At 37.4% G+C, this 7,009-nt stretch overlaps 1 long non-coding RNA gene across 2 annotated transcripts; it reads left to right on the top strand.

The window, feature by feature from the left end:
• The first annotated feature begins 889 nt into the window (after window positions 1-889).
• LOC106381599 lies at window positions 890-5,462 on the top strand. Of its 2 annotated transcripts, XR_007319677.1 has the most exons (6): window positions 890-3,573; window positions 3,721-4,049; window positions 4,237-4,333; window positions 4,440-4,495; window positions 4,590-4,784; window positions 5,114-5,462. It is a non-coding gene; the product is annotated as an uncharacterized LOC106381599 (long non-coding RNA). The 2 variants fall into 2 exon arrangements; XR_007319676.1 differs by lacking the exon at window positions 890-3,573 and having other exon boundaries at window positions 3,612-4,049.
• The last annotated feature ends 1,547 nt before the right edge of the window (window positions 5,463-7,009 follow it).

Raw genomic sequence — 7,009 nt, 5'->3', positions numbered from 1 at the left:
GTTTCATTTGGGTTAAATCTATTTCATTCATATAGTGAGTATGTAACCTAATGCATTCATTTATTGTTGCATTTAAAAAAAAAAAAAAAACTGAATTGATTGTCTTTGCTTGATTGTCTTGATTGTCTAGCTTATTTCAAGTATCATATATTATTGTGGCATTGGTGATCAAACAGGCTGGATAATCTTGGTTTGATTCCAATGGGATGATCTGATCTTGCATTGAGTTGTGGTGGTGTTAGGTACACAAGGAATGTGATACATGTAACTCGCCAACAACCAAGAATGTAAAGACAAAGGTCTTGTGCCATTGCATATCATCACTAGGACATGTTAGTCCATAATCTACAGGAAGTGTAGTGTGATAGAATATGCAATGAGAGATGGCCATTGCATAATACCATTGGACATATCTAGTCCTTAGTCTACAGGAAGTGTAGCATGGGTCATTATGCAATGAGAGGTGTGTCTTGTGAGACTCTCTATGGTGATTCAAACACCCTAGTTCCTGGTTAAGGAAGAGAGTAAACTCACAAGAAGAAAGCTATCATGAAAGATGATAGTTATTAGACCATGGAGATGCATAGGATCATCACAAGCTTAGCTCCTTCTAGTCTCGGTTCTAAGCTTGAGGGGGAGTCTTAATGCATATGATCCATGGTCAGTAATAAGTCTTTTGCAAAAGCTTCTACAAGGATCATCAACCGGACCAAGTCAGTGGCGTGTCTAGGCAAGAGGCTGTTCAGAGCAGCCTTGGCGAGTGAGGAAGAAGGCTCTCCATCAATGCGGCTTCAATGAGAGGTGATTGAGGAGAAGCTGATGAATCCATTCTGCCTTTCCAAGAAGTTGATGATGCCATGAAGATGGTGCATTGGCCGAGTTAGGAAACTCACAAAAACACAAGGGAAGTTCCCTTAGACTTTTAAACTCTTTCTTCAAATCTTCTTCATTCATCTTATTCATTGCTTGTGCGTGAAAAGATACTTAAAATGATTATGATTGAATTGTGAGATTGTGTGCATCAAGTGTGATGCAGGATATTCATTTTCTTGGTTTTGATAGGTACTGATGCACCTTTGGGATAATGTATCAGGTACCATTGCTTGATGCCTCATTAAACAGTTTCGGGTCATCTCTTAGCTTCTCTAAAGAGGCTGTAAGTCTGTTGAGAGGGGGAGATTCCAAACCTGGTCGATGAAGAAGGCAAGCCGTGTGTGAAGTGATTGATCAGCCTCACTGGTGTTTTGAAGATGATCTGGTCGTGTCCTAGCTTCTCTAAGATGGCTGTGAAGTCAGTTGAGAGGGGGAGACTTCAAACCGGTTCCATGAAGAGGTGAAGCTGAAGTGTGAAGTGTAGGCAAAGCTGTGAAGAGTTGCTGCACCTATTAGGCCGTGATCCAGAGCTTCTTGTGTCTAACCACATTGGTTCTAAGGCACAAGAGCTCACTGGCCAATCCCTAGGCTTTGGAGAGCTCTACTCTTTTTCCCTTGCAAGGTTTTGTTCCAATGGGTTTTCCTTGTAAGGTTTTTAATGAGGGAGACTCTTCAGAGTTCCAAGCTTGGCTTAGGATCTCCTAAAGTCAAGCTTGAGGGGGAGTGTTGACTTGAAGAGTGAAATGGAGCCAAAGGAGAAGTATGGAGGAGTTTGGGTCTGGTGCAAAGATAGGGACAAGATCTTAAGAGATTGTCTATCAAGGCTTCATGAGGATTTAGAGAAGTCTAGAAGAGTCATGAAGGCTGTACAAAGATAGTGTTTAAGTCCAGGAGGGACTTAGACACCATTTGGAGATAGTTGGGTGATGGTGCAAAGATAGGGCGTCCCGAGGTTCAGACGGTACGAACGGACCGTGCAAAGTTAGGGCGACCCAAAGCATGATCTGGTTCATCTATTGAAGAAGCTTGGTGAACTTGTGCAAATATAGGGCGAGGTACGGACATCAGGTCCGTACCATCAACCGTACGGATGAGCAGGCCGTATCACTTTACCCGGATTGACCCGAAATGGAAATGTGCAAACTTAGGGAGCAAGGAGGAGTTATCTGAGCTTGTGACTGTTGGGAATGGATAAGAGAGGAGCTGGGCGTGACCTGTTGCTAGCTGGAAAGTAGCTGGTCAAAAGGTAAAGCACCTTTTGACCATGGAACACCACAAGGCTCCATCTTATCCATCCATTTCAAACATGGGCAATCTGAACCATCCAAGCTTCTCTTACCAGATTCCTTTAGCCAATCAGAGACCATCACCAAGATTGTGAAGACCAGATCCAAGACTACATCCTAGCCATTCATTCTCAAGTCATTTTTAGCCATTAGATTAAGGGTTTATGATTGCAAACTTGTAAAGCCTATATAAAGGCTATGTGTGGACGTTTTTGTAACCCTTAAGTGAGTAAGGGGGTTTCCCTTCTCCTTCTCTAATCTGAAACACTTTCTCTTAGTCTCTCTAGTCTCTCATCCTGAATATCTATACACGTTCTCAGTCTGGTCACTAATCTCTTAAACACTTAGACACACAAACACTCATTAAACTTCCTTTCTCTCAAATCGCTTCCAAGCTCTCTCTCTCTCTTTACCCATTTGGGTTTCATACACACATACAACCTGAGTACTCTTAAATCTCATAGCACAAAATGTAGAACTACAATTTTAACATGAAATATTAACAATATAATAACACATATCACATTAAACACTAGAAAAATAACAAAAAAGAAACAAATAAAACACATCCACAATTACCTTATAATCAAATATTTTTCACTCTAATTGCTCACCAAAAATACAATATAATTACCAAAAATTAAAATTTATCGAACCCATCTAATAAATGCACATACCCAAAAATTACAACATCACTTACATCTAGATTAATAAATCACACAAACTTCGAAACAACATCACATAATAAATCTATTAAAAATAACAGATAAAAATAAAAGAAGTATATTTGTTTATAGCCTAATTAATGGCTATAAGTGAATTAAAAAAAAGAACTGGTGACAAAGAAACACAGAAATACGAACAATGAACATGGGTCGATCCTAAAGAAGATAATCTAACTAATACTAAAAGGGATATATGAGGAGTAGCCCACGTCCTCATTTTAAATCAGCCAATAAGAAACAACATATTTGCCACGTCATATTTGATCTTATGTCACTCTAAATAAACCAGCCCATTTAAAATCATTTACGAATTTGTATTTGGCAAATAACATGAATCCATCATTGGGCCCATTCTCTGTCCGAAACATAATAGCTGTAAATATATTCATGGTCTTCTTCAATCTCATCATTTCAACACCTTCGTCACTACCACTTCCCATTCTCAGTTTGAACGTATACGTTCAACATGTAAACCTCATAAAGCTCAAATATTAATTAAAAATATCCTTAAATCATCGTCGGTTTCCATTCTACCATCTCTACACCTTATATATCCCTCATCACTTTCGTCCTTGTCCCCTTCACCAAACGGCGAAATCATCTAGCAAGGCCCCGCATAGCTTTCTTCTTCAGTGACGTTGTTCCTGGTATGGGGCAATCTGAGCTTCGGTTTTGATCAATTCGCTTTGGTAAGCGAGAAACACAGCAAACGTTGGCTTCCTAATTGGTTTACATCTCATTCTTATTGATGAACAGGTATGAACTAATCTTTCTACAGCGAGAATTGTGCTCTTTAAGATTCAATATTATCATTGACTGAAACTATTCAACGACAGGGTTGTGTTATCCAAGGGTTCATCTCCTAAAACCGTATAGCCCAATAAGATTTACATCTCTGTTTGCCTTTTCTTATTTTACGTTCTCTCATATCAAATTGAACAGATTGATTCCTTCATATGAAGCTTTCGGTGAGAACGTAAAACCCATTTGCTGCAGCGTTTTGATGTCTTTATCAGAGCTAAGTATGACAGACGTACGGATCATGACTGTAAAAGTTTTCTTTGTATGTTTAATCCTATGGTTTTTAATAGGAGTTCGTTTAGTCTCCCTGACAACCAGACAAATGATTTTTAAAAAGCAAACACAACAACGGATCTGATGGACGGTACATGTTCACTACAACTTAGCACTAGAAAGGTTTACTGTGTTCTGTTTACCCGTTTTAGTACAAAGAGTAGATAGAATATTTCATTATGGTTTGAATTCCCCATCACTTTTCACTCTATGCTTATCCGAATTTGAGCCATGGATTTTGTACCTTTTCTAATTATTACGGACATTGTCCTTTTCAGAGTTACCCGTCTTTTGATTTGGGTAATAATGATCATGTAACAACCAACCTGAAAGAATGTTCTCCATCTGAGCCTCACATGGGATTTACAGTTGAAGGTATATGAAACCTTTAGTGTTCATATGTACCAAGATAATGATTAGTCTTTAAGACGACACCTTTTAAATTGTGCCTTCCTCTTATGTCTCTTACATTCTCCATCAGGTTTAGGTCAAAATAAACTCTAAGAGGCTGCCTAATTCTCAACAGCCATCAGACAGGTGAGTAACTTTCACGATTTTTTTTGTGGAAAAGTTTGTGTTTGATAATGAATTAGCATCCAGAAAAGTCAACGATGGGCTTGCCTTGAAACAGTTCCACGGGAGGGAAAAGGATAAGATGGAATCCCATGCAACACTGTTACTAACACTCCCGTATTTATAAACATAAGGATATGTTAAGAGATTTTTATGTTCTCCACAAACTAAGCTTGACTCTACTCTTCTGATAGGAACATGAGAAACTTCATTAAGCAACTGCATGCATATTCAGGGGAGAGCCAACTGAAAGGTAATTATCTGGTTTTTCATTGTCAGCTGAAACAAATAATCAACCCAGTGAGAAGCTTTAGGTATGTAAGTTTAACATAGAAGGGAGTTGTCTCTTTCTTTGGGAGGGTATGCTTGATTTGTTCGACTGCTATTAGATCGTCGTGATATGATCATATTTTGTTGCTTTTTGTAACTGATATTCATTTAAGTATAATCATAAGCGAGTTTACAATTCAACAAAAGAAGTTTGGGGCACGAACTTATTATTCTCCCTGTGTCATCTTACACTCGACAAAACCAGCGAAATGGAGACATAAACTTTTACTGACTTCAGATTAACAAATTCAGTTTTATCACATCAAGGGATGACGAATGAGTGAATGCACAAGTAAAAAGCTCTAAATCAGCGCCAAAAACTGGTGAACACGCGATTATGGTATGTGGTTATCAAAATTCGGACGTTAAAACTATATTTTCCAAGATTTCTAAAAGACAAGAAAAAAAGACCTTAAATATGAGTTATTTTTGTTTTTCAAATCAGACAGAAAAGGTGACTGTCGAGGTGAGATAATTGCTTGAAGCATGAGAATGTTCTTTGCGTTAAGATCATGTATCATTCGTCATGTTTTGTCTTTAATTATGTGCTAACGTAAAAGAAACTTGAAATGAAATATACAGAACTAGCTTATTTTGGTAATAGAAACTGTCTAAAGATGGTGGCAATGTAAAGCTAAAGATGGTAGCAATGTAAAGCTAATATGCTATTCGTATACTGGAAACAAATTTTGGAATCAAGAAACAAGGAGAAGATAGACTTTTCTTTTTTATCAACAAGGGGAATATAGACATAACTGTCATTAAAATGGAAAGTATATAAATATACAATGAAATGAAAATACCATAGATAAAAGACAAAAATGAAAAGTCAGCCGATAAGAAATGATGATACAAAATATAAGATAAATAAAGTATTTAGTTTATGGCATGAAAAGACAGTGGTCGAAAAGAGTCTTAAGAATGGGATCACATGGTTAAAACTCATTAGGATTTATTAGGTAAGCCTTTCAATACCATATAATTTGAAACATATGAAACTTGGCATATATATGGTTTTCTTTAAGGTTATTTATTGCATCACTAAGCGGCAAGTTTAATCTTACATATCCACATTTGCATGGATGAGTGACGTTAAAATCTTTGTGAGATGGCCATCTGATTCATTTTAGCTTTGTTTCACGGTAAAGTTGGTTTAAAAACGGCAGCCAAACAATTTATAGAATTGGCAGAATTTAACATTGTGAAAATACAATGAAATGATTTTATATAATTTAATTTAAAAGTATGGACATAAAATAACGAAATACAAAAAAAGAACACAAATAATAGTAGGAATAAATAAAATAATAACAATACTTTCTAATACTATTATTCAAAATAATATCAAATAAATAAGATCGATTAACAAACTATGTTATGCAATAGATCTACTAATTTTTAGCAATCAATTAGTAACTAAATTCTCAAATTGTGTAGCATATTTCAAATATTATACGAGTACGACAAGAAGGACAACGCCCTTCTATCTGATCTTTCTCTGCCACGCTACTATGTGATGCCAGCACCAAACACATATCTGTATCACAAACAAAAAAAAATCATTAACAGAACAAAGTTCAATGGTCAATGAGGCCAGAAAAGACGTGCATGGTGGTGGGTCAATTAAAGCCCAATGGCTTTAATGGAAATGTGAATGAATAATGACTGGGCTAAAAAGATTAAAAGCCCACAAAACACAAGTAAATAATTGTGGAAAGTCCCACATCGGGGAGGAAGAGAAGAGTTGAGATGTTTATATATGTCCCCATGACCCAAGGGTGTAAACAACTCAAGGAGAGAGGTTGGCTCCCCATGCGCGCGCTGCCGCCGCCGTCCGGCTCGGCGTGGGCGTGGGCTTGGGTCTTGGGTCTTGGTGGAAGGCCTCCGGCCCAATAAGATTCTTTTTGGACCAAGTTAAGCTCAACGTTTTTGCCATTTCATTTCTAAAAAAAGCATGACATTTGTGTATAAACGACATGTAGTTTGTCTAAAAACGACACGAAGTTTATCTGTTCGAAATGGATCAGAACCGAGTCAACAAGAGAGAAACTTGCAGAGAAAGTTGCTCAACGTTCCACTACGAGATCCTTGAGAGATTTTCGGAAAACGTTGGCAACAATTTCGAAAAACCGCTCCTCCTCTCCTCTT

The sequence above is a fragment of the Brassica napus genome, chromosome C2 (genome assembly GCF_020379485.1).
Source record: "Brassica napus cultivar Da-Ae chromosome C2, Da-Ae, whole genome shotgun sequence".
NCBI lineage: Eukaryota > Viridiplantae > Streptophyta > Magnoliopsida > Brassicales > Brassicaceae > Brassica > Brassica napus.
The sequence above is the reverse complement of the archived record's forward strand: the minus strand, read 5'-3'. Positions and strand labels throughout refer to the sequence as shown.